Source organism: Eleutherodactylus coqui, chromosome 7 (assembly GCF_035609145.1).
Source record: "Eleutherodactylus coqui strain aEleCoq1 chromosome 7, aEleCoq1.hap1, whole genome shotgun sequence".
NCBI lineage: Eukaryota > Metazoa > Chordata > Amphibia > Anura > Eleutherodactylidae > Eleutherodactylus > Eleutherodactylus coqui.
The window spans coordinates 126,998,471-127,020,491 of record NC_089843.1 but is presented as its reverse complement, the minus strand read 5'-3'; positions in this window follow the sequence as shown (position 1 = coordinate 127,020,491).

Sequence of the window (22,021 nt, the reverse complement as noted above, 5' to 3'; positions counted from 1 at the left end):
CATCTATATAGATGGGAGGCTGGTCTTGGATCTGTATAGATACTGAATCTGATCTGGGGTCTGTTGTTTGGAGGCAGAGGGTTCTGGTTTGGTTATGTATTTGGCTGAGTCTGGTCTGGGGTTTGCATTCAGGGAGTCTACTTTTGGTTCTGTATACATTTGGTCTGGTCTGCAGTCTGTATACAGCTGTTTGATCATCTGTAAAGATCTGATCTGGGGTCTGTATAAAGGGTGTCTAGTCTTGTATCTGTATAAATGGCTGAAGGGTTGGTCTGCGATCTGTACAAAGGGGTAGCTGGCCTGAGGTCTGTGTAAAGGGAGGTTTGATCTGGGGTCTATTTCTTTATTTAGGAGGTCTGGTGCATGGTTTGTATTTGTCTAGGTGGACACGTGCATGGTCGGTACTCATTTTGGGTATGTAGAAGAGGTTCATATGTTCTATTTTTGATTCAAATGTCATAAGTTGGGGAGATGTTCTAAATAAATGCCAGTAAGACAAAAAACATTTGTTCCCATCTTTGAAATATCCCTAATGTCCCTTCTCAAAAAATGGCAAGTATGATGTAGACTACAAACTCAAATAGAGCAAGGTAATCCAGAGCAACACATTATTGTGCTATTTTCTGTATTTAGAAATTCAGTTTGGGATTTATGTTTCTCTTGAGTAAGTAAACCTAATCACTATGGAATGAAACTTACCATATACAACTTTATAATATTCTTTCTCTTTAACCCTTTCACTGCTAACAATATACTGTAGGTAGTACATCATGACTTTAAACACTTAGCCACTGCTAAAATATAAGGGCTAAAATGTAGATATTGGTATTATGGTAGCCCTTTCCAATCCAGTGTTGTCTGCCATAAAGATCTACCTGCATAGCTCTGATGTTGGACAAGGGCTGACACTTGTTTCTAACAGTATGCAGAACAGTACTCCGATGTTGGAGGTTATTCTAAATATGTATGCCACAGTATGCAGGACAGTGCTCCGACATTAAAACATGATCAGAGCTATGCAGGGAAATCTTGATGGTGGATGAAAGCCGAAAGGCTTAATTTTCCAAAAATTGCTAATAAACTCAATATGACAGTTAATTTTTATGTGTTCAGTTGAGTAATTCCAAGGAATCCACAAAGCACTTTCCCACCCAGAAATACATAAGAGCTGGGGAGTGTGCGGGTGGCAAGGAAATTGGATTGGAAAGGGTTAATGCTAGGAATCCTAGCTTTCAATACTAGGCTCAATTTTCTAGGTGATAATATTCCAGGCACAGAACTCATTTGGCTTTGTGGACGTTATGGAGAGGCATGAAAGGTTTTACTCCATTTTGTATGAACAAATTGGAAATCCAGGACAAATCCTAAACATTCCTTGTAAAATACTGTATGTCTGCAGGTGAGAATGCTAATAAGAACAGCAGAACCCAGTGTGATCTGTAATGTGATAATAATAACAATAAGCTGCACAAGCTCCTCTAAGTTCATAAAATTACAGACACAGCAAATTTATTTTTTGTTTTGCAGACACGGGAAAACAGCCTCCTATTGTTATGAACTGTCTAGGAATTTACAGATGGTTGACAGCTCCATGCCTCTGTAAAGGGAAGTTGGAGGGGTGAAGCTGCAAGTGATATTAGGAAGAAAGATCACAATTTGTTATTGTCATAATATAACTTTTTTAATGTTATCAGGTCTCTTACTAATGAGAGAAGATATGTTATATTAACCCTTTCCAATCCACTGTCTGACGTCTAAAGACATTCTGATTGAAGGCTGTACAGCTCTGATGTCGGAAGACATCCGGCATGGTATTTTTACTGTAGATTACGCTCTGTTGTCGTGGGCCTCTCTGGCATGTCACATACTACAGTACTGGCTGTAGCCAGCAGATGGCGCCATTGTATAATGGCAGAAAGAGAAAGCCCCCTAGAAAACCCTGAATCCAAAATTGGATTGCAAAGGGTTAAGGGTGGAAGGCGTTTTTCAAATATAACATAGTAACATAGAATGTAAGAAGATGAGCAGCTGCACATGTAATCACCCCCTGTACCTCACTGGCACATTTATCAACTCCATGGCTTGGGGTATTTGAGTCTGGTTAATATGAGAAGATATGTAGACACACATAAGATACAAGTGACATATATGAACTCTGCACATTTTTGTATTTTTATGCAGAGGAGGTATTGTGCATCTCAGGTTCTGCTTAGGTTGGACTTGTAGCCACAAACATGATATTAGTGGTTATAAAGTGCTGGGTGGTATTTTCATAATGTGCCAAATTTTATTGTATGTGTCAACAGCTTGAAAATTGTCCTTGCTGTGAAAACATTAAAGTGCAATTTCAGTTTTAGACAAGTTGGGGTTAGTAACTTTAGACTAGACAAATTTGCCACTCTGTAATATAACGTAATTATTAGAGATGAGCTAGCACCAAAATGCTCGGGTCCTCGTTATTCAAGTCAAGCTTTTCGTAAAATTCGAGAGCTCTATTCGAGTAACGAACCCTATTGACTTCAATGGGAGACTCGAGCATTTTTGTATGGGACCCGCCGGTAGCCGATCTTTTTTTTTCCTGTGTTCGTCGCAGCGGGGAGGAGTCAAATCTGACATGGCAGCGGCGGGGGGGGGGGGCAAAACTGGGGGGGGGTCAAACACGGCGTGATGCTCGCTCGAGTAGCGAGCACCATCAAGTATGCTAATACTCGAACGAGCATCAAGCTCGGAAGAGTACGTTCGCTCAACTCTAGTAATTATCTATTTTGCTTCATCTGTGCAATTTCAATCCAGGGAACATTTGCTATTGATGTAAGGCATAACCAGTCATCTCTGTAGTCAAGGTCTATTGGGAGAAGATATTAAAGCACGTCTGTCACCTGAGTATGTTGCCCAGTTTAAAGGCTATATATTATAGAGACAGGTCCCCGGTACTACTTTTGATTGTCTAGTTCCAGCTAACGCAGCAGCCTCATGGTTACTCACTGGTTAGAGGGGCGCAGGGAGGAAAGGACCAGGACCATATAAACCATTAGATCAGCTAAGTATGAGTCTAGGTCACAGAAACAAAAAAATAAAATGTGACGTTTAATACTGTTTTACAAAATTGTAACACAAAGCATTAAATCTTTGGAAATTGAGATTGACAGAAAAAGTTCAGTCACGTGAAGCACCACTTTTTCAGATTCACAGTTTGTGGCTTCCCACATTTAAGTATCAAGCATGTGCAGATCGACGAGTTGTGCTATGTGCAGGTATGTTTGTGTGTGTCTATGAGAAGAGAAAACAAGGAAAGGAGAGTTGTATTGGATAGTCGCAATAAATTAGATCAGAATGCAAAGTATTAACGCACCTGTATTTTCAAATGACTTTTCGGAATAAGCCGCTGTGCGTGTACATGAGAAATAACACTATTTATGGCTACTATAAGATTTATAGTCTGTATTTTTTACCTCTGCAGATCATATATTTACTTTTCAGTTCTCTCTAAACTGGAAGAGGAGCCTGCTGTTATGCTGTCTTCTACACACTGTGCACATTGAAAAAACAGGATTTCTTTTTCTCTAACTCCCTATCGCACACACAGAGACGTAACATCAGCATGGAGGACAATGGGCAGACTTACTTAAATGCAATTGCAGTACTGCCCATCAAGGCTGAATTAACAAAAAAGATTTCTTTTAATGTGCTTTCTGAATTGTGATCTTTTGATCTGATTCTGATCTGCTTAGGCTGTTGTTGTATACATTGATAATAATAATCTTGTTTGTAAATAAAAGCCAAAAGAGTGAATAATTTAACTAAAAGTAATTGTAATTACTACTGCTACACTTGTCACCTTGTATTTACTTATGGGTAGTGATTGTGTATATTCACTTCCGAAGGGCCTGAATTCACTTTTGTACTTAAGGGCCAGACACGGTTAGACCCAGCCCTGGCAGGCAAAGTATGGTGAGCATTCTTCTTAAGGGTGAACACCCACTGGCGATCTGTTATACTTGCGATGTGAGAGGGAGTGAAACTGCATGATAATGAAACCAATGATTTTCAATGGTTTCATTCTCATTAGCAATGTTTTCACTGTAACCTCGCATTGCAAAAAAGAATCTGCGATATAGCCCATTGCTTTTAATAGGGTCAGCGGCAGCAGTGCTAGCCCCATTGAAAACATAGGAAGTACATTGCGCTCTCCTGACACAGCTGTGACAGCTACGGAAGGGGATTCCTTTATCCATGAAGAAATGACCTGTCACCACTGTCACAGCTGTGGCAGAGGTCCGTGATACTATCACATTGCTTTCAATGGGGCTGACGCTGCTGGTACCCCATTGAAAGCAATGGAAAGATGGCTACCACCACGACAATGATTTTCAGGGAAGGGCTTGAAACACAAGCCCTTTCCTGAAAATCATGGCAAGCTGTAAAAAAGAAAAGTTTAACTCACCTTGAAGAGCCGTCTGGCTCTTCTCTCTGGTCCCAGGAGTGTTCTTCTGCATTCTGGAGGCCGGGGATTGAAAAATCACCACCTCCAGAAAGCGCTGCCTTTGATTGGCTGAGTGCTGTGGCCAATCAGAGGCAGCGCCCAGCCATCCTTGAATGACAGTTGAGTGCTGCCTCTGATTGGCTGAGCGCTCAGCCATTCACAGGCAACACTCAGCCATTCACAGGCAGTGCTCAGCCAATCACAGGCAGCGCTCAGCCATTCATTGAATTCAATGACAGCTGGGCACTGCCTCTGATTGATCACAGCATTCAGCCAATTATTGCCGCACTGGTAGCCTTCATTCCATTGCTTTCAATGGGGCTGCAGCAGCACTGGCCCCATTAAAAGCAATGGGATACCATCGTGGACCTCTGCCACAGCTGTGACAGGTCCCCCAGGGATAAAGCAATCCCCTGCCATAGCTGTCACAGCTGTGTTAGGGGAGCGCAATGTACTCCCTATGTTTTCAATGGGGCTAGCACTGCTGCCCCTGGCCCAATTGAAAATAATGGGCTATATCGCAGATTCTTCTTTGTGATGCGAGGTTGCAGTGAAAATATCGCTAATGAAAATGAAACCATTGAAAATCATTGGTTTCATTGTCATGCGTTTTCACTCCCTCTCGCATCGCAAGGATAACAGATCGCCAGTGAGTGTTCACCCTAAGTTGTTGTATGGTGCCAGATCAGCTTTCCGGGTATGTTTAGGTGTCATACTGTCAACGAAATTTCTACTGCAATTTTTTTTGCCATTTCATTTTCATGGTTTCTTGTTAAATGACAGGAGGACGTTTTCCTGTCATTTTTACAAAAAAAAATCTTGCATTGCTACTGCTGTGAAAACTCCACATGTGAACATATTCTTAGGTTTCCCACCCCACAGATTTTCTAGTAATTGATTCTGTAGCTGAATCCTCTCTCAAATGTCACACAGTAGGATGGGGCCCCTCTAAACAGCAGCAGGGAGAAGAGCTGGGATTAAGTCAATACAATGGAAAAAAACCTAAACCTCTGAACATAAACAAGATTTTATTTAAAGATAACAAGCAGAGAATGGGGAAGAACGAAACACAAAACATCAAGAATGTTGCAGAATGTTTTCTTGTTAAGTGCATTCACATCCATGTTAATAATTCAATTGTTTAGCTATGTCATAGAATATGAAGAAAAATAACAGAAGCATTAGATCAAGCAAATGACGGACAAGAATGGCGCCCAACAGCCCCCATTGACTATAGTAGGGTCCTTAGGGTTTCTATCATGCAGCCTATCATTTTATCACTGCTTTTGCACAAATTTTTGTGTGGGAGGTCCCAAAAGAAGCCTACAATGCAGATGTGAATACAGCCCTATTTACATAAAATGTTAGGTTTTGCTTTAATGAAGGTAAGTAGCTCAAAAATAATTCTCTGCTTTAACTCTAGACCAACCCTGATGAGTTACAATAATGAGTTACAGGTGCTAAAACCTACTCAAATGCCAATCAAAATGGAGAAATGAAGAATAATTATTGATAAGAAAAGATATGATATGACAAAAACCTCCGATCAATACGTTTTGACTGAAAGCCAGTATTGTCCTAAAACACGGGTGTCTACCTAATTTTCACCATGGGCCACATTATGGTTAATTTCAAAGACCCGTTTATAAGGATTCATTTACAGAGGCGTATTTGAGTTCTATATTAAGCACATATTTTTACATGCATAATATGGACAGCTTAGGGCTCAGTCACACGGGCGCATCGGCACCCGTACACCGGCGCCGATGCGCCCGTGTGACTGACAGTTAAAAGACAGCCACACCTGAAGATGATAGTGGATACATGGGAATGCAGACACATAGGATGATTTTTCTTTGCTTTTATTTCATTTTCATGCTTGTATGATCAGGTACATAATCCAAACAAGAACGCGTTTCGGCGTGATGCCTTGTTCACCTCCAGAAGGTGAGACATTCCTTTATTAGTACCTGAAGATGGACGTCTCTCTTTAGAACTGATGAAAGAACACATGACCAGCAATGAAGTCAGTCACATGTTCTTCCTCCCGGCGCTGCAGAGAGACGTCCGTCTTCAGGTACAGCCATCTGCTGGCTGCAGTCACACGGGCGCCGATGCGCCCGTGTGACTGAGCCCTTAGACACCATCAATTTGCATTGGGGTATTCAGACATGTTTTATACACATACATTTTACATGCATAAAAAAAAATTTGCAGCATATCTTATTTTGGTCCACATTACAGACCGAAATTGCCCAATTCAAGTCAATGGAATCACATAAATACATAGTGAATATACATAATACATGTCTATTCACTGCGTATTTACACATGTAGGCAAGAAATATCTATGGGACCTTCTTGTGTTTTTTCTTTCCACATGTGAAAAATGCAGTAAATATGCGCACAATAAATCCAAGATGGTCTAAATACACACAGTTCCATTCTGTGCAAACTTCACAGACCAAAACTGAATATGCCAGTGTGAATGAGCCCTAAATGTAACTACTTCTTAACATAGCTATGAAGCTTTTCCGCTGCAGAATTTAACCTTGCAGTTTTGAAATAAAGACGTGCAGATTTTAAAAGGTGCAGAATTCAAGCCCTATTGGGATAACATTGTGGCGCAGATATGTCCGTGCGGTCTAATTATGTCCCATGTGAAAGGTCCTTACAGGTAATGCTATAAAATACACCCTGCAATCCCATATTCTTAATACAGAGTCTTAATTAATATTTGGCTAATAAGTGTTAATCACTTTAATAATAAAAATAAAATAATAAGCATTAGACACTTTAATATTGCTAATTTATCAGTCTTGGAAATGTCACATTCTTGGATCAAATTGATAGTAAATTTTAAGCTAGATAATTCAATTCACATATTTACTTTTCTAATGGCTTCCACAAAGAGTTATTCAGACTGACATCATTGTAAATGTAGATTGGGATTCTCACATGAAGCCACTCCTTGCAGTTTTGCAACTTTCTATTATAAGTGCAGTGTTAGCAGAGGAAGTGACCTTGCTGGTATGCAGGCAATGCCAATAACTGCGAATGGGAAACTGGCTGATTAAAATTTTGCTCACTGGCATAAAACACTTGAAATGAATCATCTGATTTTCAAATGTTTCCACAGGCTGCTGCAGGCATAATAAATTACACTTACACACAAAATAGAAAACAAGTACATAAGAAATTATCAAACTAATTCTATTGTCAAAAAAGACTTCAAGGTTGCTTAGCTTCAGACATCACATATCACCATTCACCTAGTTTCTTATAGAAGAATTGTGATGCACTGATAACCATATTAGACATGCATAGTAGCACTAGTTCAAGAAGTATTAGTAAAATGTTCTAAAGATGTCGCAGGATGATAATATTCTTCCAGACATAGCCTGGTCGTAAAGACCCGTCAAACTGTATTATTCGCCCATAGACCCATTCTCTCATAGAATTAGTTCATCTCACAAGTACTTCATTCATCCTATTCACTTCAATGGAGCTGAGCTGCAATACCACACACAACCCTAAGGACACTGTTTCAAAATCAAATTCTAGTATACTTAAAGAGGCACCAAATTTTTCGACAGTTTATGCCCATCTACTAGCTTGAGTTAGTCGAATTTCTGTAATATGCTTGCATTAAAATTTTGTTGCTTTACCACAGTAAATAACAGTTGGCGTGGCTGCCACTAGGGGCCGTCCTTCCAGCTCCTCTGCAATTCAGTCTCTATCATAAGGTACATAGCTTCCATAGTAACAAGGACACATGAACATTTCCATAGCAACACTGAGATCGTCTATCTTTACAGGCAGCTCCTGTGCCCTTACAGGCTGCAGGCTGACAGATCTTCACAGTCTCTGCAATTAGAGCATGTAGATGTGTATGTGAGCACATTACATACACACATTAATAAATAAAAAATAAATCTTGTTATTTGTATCGCACCAACTTATTCTGAAGTGCTTTCGACACCCCCTGCCAAGCTGGGTACTCATTTTACTGACCTCAAAAGAATGAGTCAACCTTGAGCAGGCTGTCTAAACCATGCAGGGATTGAACTTGCAACCTTCAGGTCAGGAGCAAGAGCTTAGAACTGCACTTTTAACACTCTGCACCACATGAGGCTCTGTTGGATTCACTAACCATTATAGTGGATTCACTAACCACTTGGCCAAGATGTCTCTAAATTTCTGATCATCTTGGGAAAGCAAAGGTGTGAGCATTCAGATACTGCCTCCCTGCTGATAGGACTAGAGACAGTACAATAGAGCATGGGAAGTAGGGGCAAGGAATTCAGGACAGGGAACTACCAGCAGAATACTTGGCATGCTACACACTCCATCTCTGAAAGTGAATTGCAAACAACAGCACAGTTAAAACTCCCTCCTGCCACACTTACCATACAAATACTCTCCCCAGATGTCAATACAAGGTAGGTTATTAAAATGCAAACAACACAAGTCTCCCACTGAATGACCTTACTTATTAGCTTTTGGTTTCCTGATGATGCCATTACATGCAGCAGCACATATTGAGAGGCTAATGGTACATGCATTTTAATATATCCATGCCTCAGGAATATTTGCTAATTCAGATAAATGGAATCAAAAAAGCTTTCTGTGATGAAAATTTAACATGACTGCATATGTGTATATACAGGGTGCTGCAGACTCAATTTGGCTTCCTCTTTGAACTGGACGAGTCTTTCATTGCAGTAAGGAACTCAGTGGGGGGTCATTCTCTTATCCTTGGAGATCAGTGTCCCTTTTGGACACTCTAGTATGATTACATTGCTTTTGAGAGGATGCTAGATCCAAATTGGACAAGTTTCAAAGGGAAAAGAACATGAATATTCTCAATCCTAATAGGCAGGGGGTTTACAAGAAAATAGACTTGTATGTTTAATAATCATTATATATGCCCCTTATTACCTCACAGGTTACCCATAACCAAGGGATTTGATTAATGAAGTAATGGGCAGTTCTGCAACCCGAGTTAGGGACTGAAGTATACAATGTTCTGTCTTCTCAATTTTATTTTCAGAACTGTTTTGTATTCAATTTATGTAATTAAATTTTCTCTTCTTTTTATCTTTTTTGTAAGCACTACATTTTATATTAAGGGCTCAGTCACACGGGCGCATCAGGGCGCCAATGCGCCCGTGTTACTGCACGAAGATGACTCCGCACTACAGGAGCGGATGACTCTCTGCACCGCCAGAAGAAAGAACACATGACCATTGTCGGTCATGTGTTCTTTCTTCCAGCAGTGCAGAGAGTCGTCTGCACTGCGTCTTATCCTGCAGGAACATGGGCGCATCGGCGCCTGGATTCGCCCGTGTGACTGAGCCCTACAGCTTAAAAGTTCAAGTTACCCAGTTACCCATCTGCCTGCAGCCGGATCTATCTTAATGGCTATTAGTCTTAGGATGGTGTATGAAAGCCCCATTTACACACAACGATTGTCATTTGAATGAATGATCAACTAAACAAATTCACAACTTTTTTGCATACAAATGCTGAGCATTAGAGATGAGCGAGCATACTCGATAAGGCAAACTACTCGAGTGAGTAGTGCCTTATTCGAGTACCTGCCCGCTCGTCTCTAAAGATTCGGCTGCCGGCGCAGGTGACAAGTGAGTTGCGGCGGTGAGCAGGGGGGAGCGGGGGGGAGAGAGGGAGAGAGAGATCTCCTCTCCGTTACTCCCCGCTCTCCCCCGCCACTCCCCACCCCCTGGCGGCACCGGAATCTTTAGGGACGAGCAGGCAGGTACTCGAATAAGGTATTACTCGATCGAGTAGTTTGCCTTATCGAGTATGCTCGCTCATCTCTACTGAACACTTAAACCTAAAGATAATTGTTTGAAATCCTCTCAATTTCCCTCATTAGCTAAGTAAACACTGTATATGTTTTTTGCCCAGGTGGGCGTGTGTTTATGCTAGGAATCTCTGGCCAGGAGGATTTTAATTAGTGTGAAGAAAAGCCATTGTCTTCTGCTGCATGAGTAAACTAGTAGTCATTGTGTTTATCATGGCAAACAATCTCCTCTCCCCTTCAGTCATTTAGTCTTTCAAACAACTTAACAAATGTTATTTAAACCAAGCTAAAAGCAAAGGAACTAACAACCATTTTTATGCAGGCTGAAACTCAGTAATAAACGACACGTGAACGAATAGTGCGCAATAGTTTTGCATTTACACGTAACGATTATAGCACAAATTGGTTATTTTGAATGATTTTTGAGCAATAATCGTTGCGTGTAAGTGGGCCTTGAGAAGTAACATAGACTGTGCCTAATGTGACACTTCTTGCTGATGCTGTTGATCACCTCTATTCACAGTCTGGACAACGACTAGAATAACCCAGCAAGAGTATGATGATCATGTTTGGTCTGCTTAATCATTCAATAGATAGGATTGATTCAGTTTTGGCAAAGCATTTATAGAACCTTTCATTTATCACTAAGGAAGCCGTTCTCCAATCAGAAAAACTATTTTATTTACCCTTTTGCTTAGCTCTGATGGTGGTTGCATGGCTGTATTTTTGATCTTCATGCTCCAGCTACTTGTACATTGATGCGGTTGAATTGGTCATTTTTTTAATACATATTTTGGCTTTGCATTGTAAATTACTAGTCAGGGGTTTTTAGATCCAACATCCCTCATGAAAAAGCAGACCTATGGTAAGAACAGCAGGATGCCATGTCTGCTGTATGACCAAATGATTGAGGAGTGAGGAGCAGTTTTATATTGATGCCAAAGACTTTAGCTGTATATATGAGTAGAGCGTCTTGCATAAAAAGGAAATATTTTATGATCTCAGTAAGTGTAATGCCAGTAACCGATTCATAATTTCAATGTAAAGGTACCTGCATAGCAGTTTGGATTTAGCACATCCAACAAATGTTTGGCGCACTATTAACATTAAATATTGATGTGAAATGTTTATAATATAATGAATTTCTATTTGCTTAAAAATTCATGAAGTGTCACACAAAAATGACACCTGCAGTAAAATTGATCAAATGAAATGCTTGAGAGCAAGACCCTGTCAAGAAATAGTGTGATTGGGATAATATAAAGTGTGACCAAGCTAATTGGGAATGCGACAAGAGATGAGTCATATAATTCTTAGCCAGGAAGTAGCGGAAAAGGAGAAGGATAATTTACAATGTCAAGAACTGCAGCCAGGTCAAAAAGGAATTCAGATGAAAGGCAATGATAATGTATAGGGGGTTTGCGAAATTCATTCAAACTGCAACTCAAGCTAATAAAAAACTAGTGGCTGAGTTTTATACCTATCCTTTACAGGTTACCAACATCAAGCATTCCCAATGGTGGTAAGAATGGAACTTAGTTACATGCCTGATTTGTAAAAACGCCAAGAAAGTCATATAGACAATGGAATGTTTGTGCTACTCTATGTCCTGTCTTTCTTCCTTCCCCTCTCAACAAAGACGTAACAGAAACATTCAGACTTAAGATATACACTACTAAGATGTGTAACCTTTCTTCTCCATTGCAGACAACATTGCTGTGTACATTTAGTAAATACGCTTCACATTTGTTAATGTTAGTATTCTACATGTGATAACTGCAACTCTGAATTGACTGTTGATTGTGGAGTGTATGTTGATGTTGATATGGAAGACAGATATTGGTTGGTCTTATCTTTCATATCAATGTGATATGATGAGCACAACAAAACTAGCTTCCTTCCTCCATATTGTACTGTCAAAAACAGCATTATTAATAGTACCATCAAGTATAAAAATAAATAATAGTGCTATGCTGATTTCTCTGATTTTCTGCCTCAAGATAAATAGTGCATTATGTGCCAAGATAGACATTTTGTACAGTGACCAAATTTTAGTGCACCTAATGATATAGTCCGATGTTTCTCAGCTCAAGTCCTCAGGTACCCAAACAGGTCATGATTTGAGGATATCCTATAGAAAGAATACTTGTGGCAATGTCTGAGGCGCTGACAGTAGTTATCATCTGTGCAATACTAAAAAAATCGTAAAAATATGACCTGTTGAGGGTGTAGCAGAACTGCTGGTAGAAAGCCTTGCTATGTTAGGTTTACTGGACCTGGACAGGCCAACAACTCCTAGCTCAGGATTCCCTCTGCCAGATGGTGCAGGTCCTTCCTCCTTAATGGGCATGAATGTTACATACAGACCAGACCCCAGTTTGGGCCACTTTGGGTCAGTTGGGAGTCAAGTGAGGAAAAGGGCCCTGCTACAGAGAGGGCATCAGAGAGTTCAGGGGAAAAATTCATACCCAGATCGTGAAATCATGTTAGTAATCGGTAAGTTGTCTTATTTCAGAGCAGCAACAACAGTTCTTAACAAACGAAACTTGAAACTTGCTTTACCTCTTTTTGCCTGGGGTATACTGATGAACATGGGAACAGAGGAGTTGGTAATGATTGTAGTCCTTTTTACATGAAAGCTTGTTTAGCCGATTTTGGCTGCTTGCATAGAAATGTGCTTTTCAATTTCTCACAGTGGTTAGCGATCCATAGGACTGTGATCTACAGACACTATACTGCATTGCTCTGGGGAGACAAGTCCTGCTGTCACATCCATTTCAGCTTACTTCCTTCTCTACTTATGCTCAAAACTCTCCATTTCCCACTCCTCTGCTCTTGCCCCTCTTAAAGAAACATAAAACTCTGCACATGTTCTATAGTAACAAATGTGAAATAACATCATAGTAACTCCTCCACTTAAAAGGGTACTTGAGTACTGATGTTCCAAAACATTAATATAGTCTACAGAGTAGAATACATTGCCCCCCCCCCCCCAAATATATATATATTGCTCTATTGAAAGTCTGCAGCACACAGTACACAGCTCAATAGTGCATACAATACACAGATACGTAGTACATTTAGTGTCCAGACAGCAGATGTACACAAATATTTACCGGACACATAAATAATCCTCAGATATTACTGTTAATTGTGCAGTGTCGCCGAAATGTTCACAATATGTCCAGTCCTCAAGGAGAATAACTAAGACAGTGCAGCAGTCTACAATTTTGGAATTTAATGATGCTTCTGGACATCATCAACATTTCATTTACTGCATGTTTACTACAGAAAATAATAGTTTTCTTGGCAACTGAAAAAGCTCAACATAAAAGTGTTATGTTGATTAAAAAAGTCTATAAAAATGAAAGTACCAATAGAAAATATGACTAAAATATATCATACCTGAAACTAACATAAAATACTATCATCCAGCAGAAGAGAATGGGTAAAACCAGTCAAAGAATGGTGATACTCTAGTATTAAGTTTACAAAATGATAAAAGACAATTAAACCAGTCATGTGACTTTCATTCCCTACAATCTCCCTACCCCTGCTTAAACAACATGAGCCATAAATATTCCCCTCAGATGGTAAGTTATGTCCTACAATGCCCTCTGCTAAAGAAACCATAGTCTCCCCCTATCTTCCTAGCAACAGAGAGCCAAACCAAATAATAATCCTAAATGGCAAAACGCTTTCATTGCTTTCCTATATTAAACATTTAATATCTGTTTCCTAAGTTCATTCATATGTAAGTGTTTCAAAAATTTCAGGTGTTGTTTGGGTTTCAAACAAGAAGTTTCCAGAAGCACAGACACCCATAAATTATACATATGCAGAGTTTAATTTAAAACTCTGTAGCATTTCAATCTGCTTATAAACTATGATATTGACAGGTGTATATCCTACATAGCCATATTTTATGAAATGTATAAGGAAAAAACTTTGGGCTCAAGCATCAGAACTCCACTGTTACCATGCAGGGCGGCGCTGGGTCCCGCGGCCGGCGCGCGGCGCTCCGATGTCGGCTCCGGCGTCCCGGAGCTCTGCTGTCGGGGCTCTCCCGGCGGCGTGGAGCAGCCAGCGTGCAGAGGCATGGGCGTGTCCGCCCGTAGGGTGCCGCCCGCTCTCCTCCACCCTCCATATGCAACAGTGGGAGAGTCGGCTCCTCCCACTCTCCGCCCCTGGGCGGAGGCTTTAAGTTAAAAGGCTGGCAGTGACCTGAGCTCACTGCCAGTTATTGGTTCTGCTAGCCTCTAGTCAGGTCTGTCTCAGTCTGCTCTAGTTGCTCATCAGTATCCTGTCAGTTTGCCTGTGAGCTCCATCTCCAGCCTTACTCTGCTTTGTAAGTTTTGTTGGTCTGTTCCACCTGCCTCTTCTGTCGGCACTCTGTCCCCTGTTAGTAGTTCCATCTAGGTAGTCGCCAGGTCCCTAGCCAGCGCAGGGACCGCCGCCCAGTTGTCCGCCTGGGGTTAGCCATGGCCGAGGCAAGTAGGCAGGGACAGTGGGGTGTGGGAAGATCAGGGCACCCCACCTGGCGCTCGGGGGACAGAGTGCCGTAACATAATAACTGGCCATTAAAAACTGTTTGTCATGGAGGCGATCAGTTCCCTCACGAACCAGCTGCAGGCCCTGGTGCCTGTGATCCAGGATTTATCCGCCCGCATGGTGGCCCAGGAGCAGCGGGGGGTGTCGCAGGGGTCGGACGCCTCAACCAGCCCCGAACCCAAGTGCCCTCTTCCCGAGGTGTTTTCTGGGGAGAGGAACAAGTTTTTTGTTTTCCGACAGGCGTGTCGCCTGTTTTTTCGGATGCGTCCCCGTTCTTCCGGGTTGGAGGCTCAGAGGGTCGGTCTGATAATGTCCCTGCTGCGGGGCTCTGCCTAGACATGGGCCTTTTCCATCCCCGAGGGTTCCTCCTGCCTGCAGTCTGTGGACTCCTTTTTTCAGGAACTCGGGGGTATCTTCAACAAACCGGACCGAGCGGGGTTGGCGGTTTCGCGGTTGTTGGCGCTGCAGCAGGGGTTGTCTTGTGTGGAGGATTATTGCTCCAACTTCAGACGCTATGCGGGGGATACGAGATGGAATGATAGCGCTCTGAAAGACGTTTTTCTGCAGGGCCTCTCGGACGCAGTTAAAGACCTGTTAATTTCCCATCCCGTTCCCGGGTCTTTAAGGGAGGCTATGGAGCTAGCGGTGAAGGCAGATAGGAGGCTCAGGTCTAGGAAGCAGGACAGGCAGACCCGTAGAGTCAGGGAGGTCAGTTGCCCTGGTCCCTCTTCCTCCTTACCAGTCCCTGTGCCCGAGCCGATGCAGGTGGATCCGCTGGACCCCAAAGAGCGACGCCGGATCCGTTTGTTGCATCGTCTCTGCCTCTACTGCGGGAAAGCTGGACATCGGGTGATAACCTGCCCACTGAGGTCTCAACGCTCGCAGCTGGAACCGGCGGAAAACTCCGAGTCCTAGGCGATTGCAGGGAGGATCGCCTAGGACTTCAGGTACTTCCTAAACTTTTGGTACCGTGTCATGTTAGATTCCGGGATTTTTCCCGATCAGGGCGGGCGTTTATTGATTCCGTAGCAGCCGTCAACTTGATAAGTCTGTGTTTTGTCCGTTCTCTGATGGCAGAATTTGTGGCGCTGAAGACGCCAATTCATTTTACCAGTATTGATGCTACCCCCCTCTCTACAGGCCTGGTACGATGGAGGACCCCAAGATTACAGTTCACGGTGGGGATCCTCCACTCGGAAGAACTGTCTTTCCTGGTTATGGAAAAAATGTCGGTTGATGTGGTGCTTGGTATGCCCTGGTTGGCACTGCACAATCCCCAATTTGATTGGTCCACCCGGGAATTGACTCATTGGGGATCATCCTGTCATAATCACCTGTCTACCATAGCTGTGTGCTCCGCAGATACGGTGCTCATTCCAGAGTATTTGTCAGACTTTCAGGATGTATTCTCCAAAAAACTGTCTAAGGCTCTGCCTCCTCATAGGGAGTGGGACTGTGGTATTGATCTGATTCCCGACAGTCCCATCCCTAAGGGAGCCATTTTCAATTTGTCAGGCCGTGAGCATGAAGCCCTCAAGTCCTATGTCTCGGAGGCTCTGGCTAACCGACATATCCGGCCGTCCAGGTCCCCTGCCGGGGCAGGTCTCTTCTTTGTAGAGAAGAAGGACGGGACACTAAGGCCTTGTGTGGATTATCGGGCCTTGAATAAAATCACTGTGAAGAACCAGTGCTCCTTGCCCCTAATTCCTGACTTGTTGAATCAGGTGGTAGGGGCCCACTGGTTCTCCAAACTGGACTTGCGGGGGGCTTACAATTTAATTCGCATTAGAGAGGGAGATGAATGGAAGACGGCGTTCAACACCCCGTTAGGACATTTTGAATGTCTGGTCATGCCTTTTGGACTTTGTAATGCCCCCGCTGTGTTTCAGGGTTTTATGAACGCGGCCTTCCACGACTTCCTGGGGGTATTTCTGGTCATCTATCTTGACGACATTCTGGTGTACTCGCCTGACTGGGACTCACATGTGCAGCACCTGAGGTTGGTCCTGACCCGTTTGCGCGAGTATCAACTTTTTGTCAAGTTAGAGAAATGTACATTTGGTTCTAAACAAGTATCCTTCCTTGGTTATGTAATCTCACCCACGGAGATTCAGATGGAGTCTGATAAAGTAGCAGCAATCTCCCAATGGGTCAGACCAGACAACCTCAAGGCTCTCCAGCGGTTCTTAGGTTTTGCTAATTTTTACCGCAAATTCAATAGGAATTACTCAGTTATTGCTCAACCTCTGACCGACCTGACTAAGAAGGGGGCCGACTTGGGTAAGTGGTCGCCTGCAGCCCTTGAGGCCTTTAGCCGTCTAAAAAAGGCATTCAGGACTGCCCCGGTGCTAATACAGCCGGACACACAACTACCCTTTTTTATTGAGGTAGATGCGTCTGAAGTGGGGACAGGAGCAGTATTGTCGCAGGAAGTCAGTGGGAGGTCTGGGTATAGTCCATGTGTGTTCTTTTCGGAGAAGTTCAATTCAGCAGAGCGCAACTACGACGTGGGTAACCGTGAATTATTGGCTATCAAATGGGCTCTGGAAGAGTGGCGACACCATCTTGAGGGTGCTAGACACCCAATTACCGTATATACTGATCACAAGAATCTGGTATATCTCGCCAATGCGAAAAGACTCACAGCTCGTCAAGCCAGGTGGGCGTTGTTCTTCGCCAGGTTTAATTTCGTCGTGACATATATCCCAGGAGAGAAGAACGTGAAGGCGGACGCCCTGTCACGGAGTTTCGGGGTACCGGATAGTGAGACCATGACTCCCGAGAATATCTTAGCCCCCGACGTGGTGGTGGCAGCTGTGGAGTCTAACTTCATCCCTCAACTACAGGATGCTCAGCAGGACGCTCCTTCGGGGGTGCCGGAGGGCAGATGGTTTGTGCCAGAGACCCTACGCCCTAGAGTCATGGATGAGTCTCACTCGTCGGTTCTCGCCGGGCATCCAGGGTTCCAGGGGACCCTGGAGCTTTGCTCCAGACCCTTCTGGTGGCCAGGCATGTCTCAGGAGATCCACAACTTTGTGAGGGGTTGCTCGGTCTGTGCTCGCAATAAGAGTCGGCGGCGTCCTCCGGAGGGTCCACTGAGACTGCTACCGGTTCCTTCCAGTCCATGGTCGCACCTATCAGTAGATTTCATCACTGACCTACCAGAATCCCAGAAGTGCACCACTATCTTAGTGGTGGTCGACCGTTTCTCAAAGATGGCACATTTTGTGGCATTAAAAAAGCTACCCTCGGCAAAAGAATTCGCCACGATTTTTGTAAAGGAAATAATTTGCCTACATGGGGTTCCCCAAAATATTGTATCTGATCGCGGGGTTCAGTTTGTGTCGCAGTTTTGGCGTGCCTTCTGCAGAAACCTGGGAACGTCGCTTTCTTTCTCTTCAGCGTTCCACCCACAGACTAATGGTCAGACTGAGCGGAAGAACCAAGATTTAGTGCAATATTTACGGTTGTTTGCTAGCGAAAAGGCTCATCAGTGGGCAGAGTTCCTGCCGTTGGCAGAGTTTGAACTAAACAACCGCCTTTGTTCTTCCACTGGGGTGTCTCCATTTTTTTGTGTATACGGTCAGCATCCTCACTTCCTTACAGCAGTCCCCACTCCGTCGGTCTGTCCTGCAGCTGATGTCGCCACAGATACGCTTCGGGGGGTATGGAAAGAGGTACAGAGAAACTTGGAGGCAGCGGGGGCCCGTATGCAGTTGCGTAGTGGGAAGAGTCTGTCTGTGTCTGAACCTTACAGGGTGGGACAGAAGTTATACCTGTCTTCTAAAAATCTCAAATTGCGGGTCCTGTCCTTGAAGCTGGCACCACGTTACGTGGGGCCGTTTGCCATCACACGTGTGGTGAACCCACTCGCCTACGAGCTGGGGTTGCCAGCCACATGGAGGGTTCACATGGTATTCCATAAGTCGCTATTGAAACCTTTTGTCCCTTCGGTGATGCCCACCTCCGGTCCCCCTCTGCCCACCCTGGTCCGGGATGAAGTTGAATACGAGGTCCAGGAGATACTGGATTCTCCTCGGTGTCGAGGAACCCTACAATATTTGGTGGCCTGGAAGGGGTTTCGACCAGAAGATCACTCCTGGGTGGCCGCACGTGATGTTCACGCTCCCCTGTTGGTACTGCGGTTCCACCGTCGTTTTACGGATAAGCCTGGTCGAGTTTCCGGGGGCCCGGAGGTCCCCCATCAGAGGGGGGGTAATGTTACCATGCAGGGCGGCGCTGGGTCCCGCGGCCGGCGCGCGGCGCTCCGATGTCGGCTCCGGCGTCCCGGAGCTCTGCTGTCGGGGCTCTCCCGGCGGCGTGGAGCAGCCAGCGTGCAGAGGCGTGGGCGTGTCCGCCCGTAGGGTGCCGCTCGCTCTCCTCCACCCTCCATATGCAACAGTGGGAGAGTCGGCTCCTCCCACTCTCCGCCCCTGGGCGGAGGCTTTAAGTTAAAAGGCTGGCAGTGACCTGAGCTCACTGCCAGTTATTGGTTCTGCTAGCCTCTAGTCAGGTCTGTCTCAGTCTGCTCTAGTTGCTCATCAGTATCCTGTCAGTTTGCCTGTGAGCTCCATCTCCAGCCTTACTCTGCTTTGTAAGTTTTGTTGGTCTGTTCCACCTGCCTCTTCTGTCGGCACTCTGTCCCCTGTTAGTAGTTCCATCTAGGTAGTCGCCAGGTCCCTAGCCAGCGCAGGGACCGCCGCCCAGTTGTCCACCTGGGGTTAGCCAGGGCCGAGGCAAGTAGGCAGGGACAGTGGGGTGTGGGAAGATCAGGGCACCCCACCTGGCGCTCGGGGGCAGAGTGCCGTAACATCCACTATATATTGTATGCATTTCCTATCTTTTTCTCCAGATTTAACTACCCGTCTATTGAAGACAACCCTTCTCTAAAAACAGTTGTTCCAATGATAAACTGATTATCAAATGGCAGGTCCAGCCCTTGGCAGTGGATGTAGTAAGGGTAAAGTAGCATTTTTTGATAACTATGCAAATGAATGGGCAGCCAAATTTGAGTTCCCCAAAGAGGGAGCTGCTCTTAATTAAAAGTTCTCTGCTCTGTCTTGTAGGAGGGGTGATTGAACAGGAAACTCCTCCTCTATGACATCCACATGCCCTGATAAGGCAGATAGTCAGGGTAAGTCTTGATAAAACAATCTCTTTAAAAATCCAAAAATCCATAATCTAGTTGCAGGGCTGATCAATTAACTGCTGTAAATTTGTATTGAGTTTAATAGAATGACAGTAATACCAATACAATAAAGAATATCCTTAAAGAAATGTCTCTATTCTGAAGATGTTCAAGTGTAACATGTGTCGTCAAGTTAAAACCATCACCTGTGCATCTGTTAGAGTGCTATGCAAGTTGCAACTTATCATAAGTATTTGGCACAACCTTATGGAAGTTACACAAGTTATTTCTCAAAATACTTCATTATAACCTGAAGTCAGTGCAAAAGGTCAAAAGCCATTGAAGAAACAGATGTTTTTTTGTTTTTTTTTAACAGGAACAATCCCAGTTATTTTAAAATACATAGGTACGAGGCTGAATGTTCATCTCACAATAAGGTAGCAGATGCTACATGTATCCCTTAACACTATGTACTTGAACAATGATAGAACCAGTAGTCACTAAGGTCCAAGCAGTAAAAATACCATAAGCTTAGTTTCAATATGATAAAACCATGGGCGGAGGAATCCTGCTACTTGCTTCTTTAAAACTCAAATTTGCTGATGTATTGTACAAAAACTCATTTTGCTTCCTTTCTTGCATTTTCAATAAAGCCTTATTTATTATAGATTCTATTATATTTTATCTGAAGCATAATTGTTTCTAACAATTCTATCTGTAATTTGTTTTTTGACGGTAAAAATTTTTTTTTTTTTTCAAGTAGTGAAAAAAGCTTTTTGCCCTGAGCAAAACATTAAGGTTTACAATAGCAGACTTCATTTCACTACTTGATTTGAACAGTGCCTATCAAATACATGTTTGGACTAACAAGATATTAAATTAATGTAAATGAGATGCATAGCAAAAATCTGTTTTGCTGCCAAACGTCTCCCCAGGGTTGAATAGCACTTTCCATAAGTCTACAAAAATTACTAAATTTGTTTGGTAATGAAATACTTGTAGCCACGTTCAATGTATGATTCAACAGTGGAACCCTCCATAGACTTTAAATGGTTATATTAATTACATAAGAGAGAAGCATGTATTTGTTATTCAATAAAGAGATTAACAGCTTTTAAGATAGTAAGTCATTGTTTGATTTTAAGACCAGAATGTATTTCTGTGTTTATCTTCCATTGAGATATTGTAATTAAGTCATCTTTGATATTGCGATGTTCTTATGTCCAGCTGCAGTTGTAAATCAGGTGTTGTTTTTTCCTGTTCCCATTTTTACATTAAAAGGGAAACTTTGGTGAAACCTATGGATTCTCATGTGAATTTTCACCTGTAATCATGATGCCTGAAATCACTGCAATCTTTCGAACAAATGAAAGAATGAAAAATTTAGCGATCTATTTGCATAAAAGTGTGAATGGCCATTAATGGCCATTCACACTTTATCATCTTCATTTGCATGTAAAAGGACCTCAAGGAGTTGTTTGCAGAATCCATCATGTGGTTAAAAACACGTTCAACTGTGCAAACAGCTAACAGACAGATTCTATTGTTCTCCTTGTCGCTGTCGGCAGATTCCATTATTCTCCTCATGTAACGATTATTGCTGATTTTCGGCTGTTTGGACAAATTCTAAGTGATAATCATTGCGTGTAAAAGGGCCTTTAGTCCTGTCTATTCTGTTGTTGTCAGTGAATCTCCTCCAAGCGGAATTCTGTAGATGTTGTATTATCTGTGACACTCCTTGGAGTTTACATGGTGATTGCGACATGGATGCTGCTACATAGGACATGATATGCAGCCTCTTCTGTGTTTAGACCTTTATCTATGGCTCTTCTGCAACCTGCCCAGAATTTGTAATGATCTATGTAGCTATATTTTTTACTGCATGTTATATGGCTAATCTTCCATATGTGATACCTAGGCAGAGCACCATTGTCTAGAGTTCTGGATTATGCTCTTCTAAAAAAACAAGAAGGAGGCATGTAGGGAAATAAAAGAATGGTGTTCTAATATTTCTAGGTTAGGGTTAGTGGGA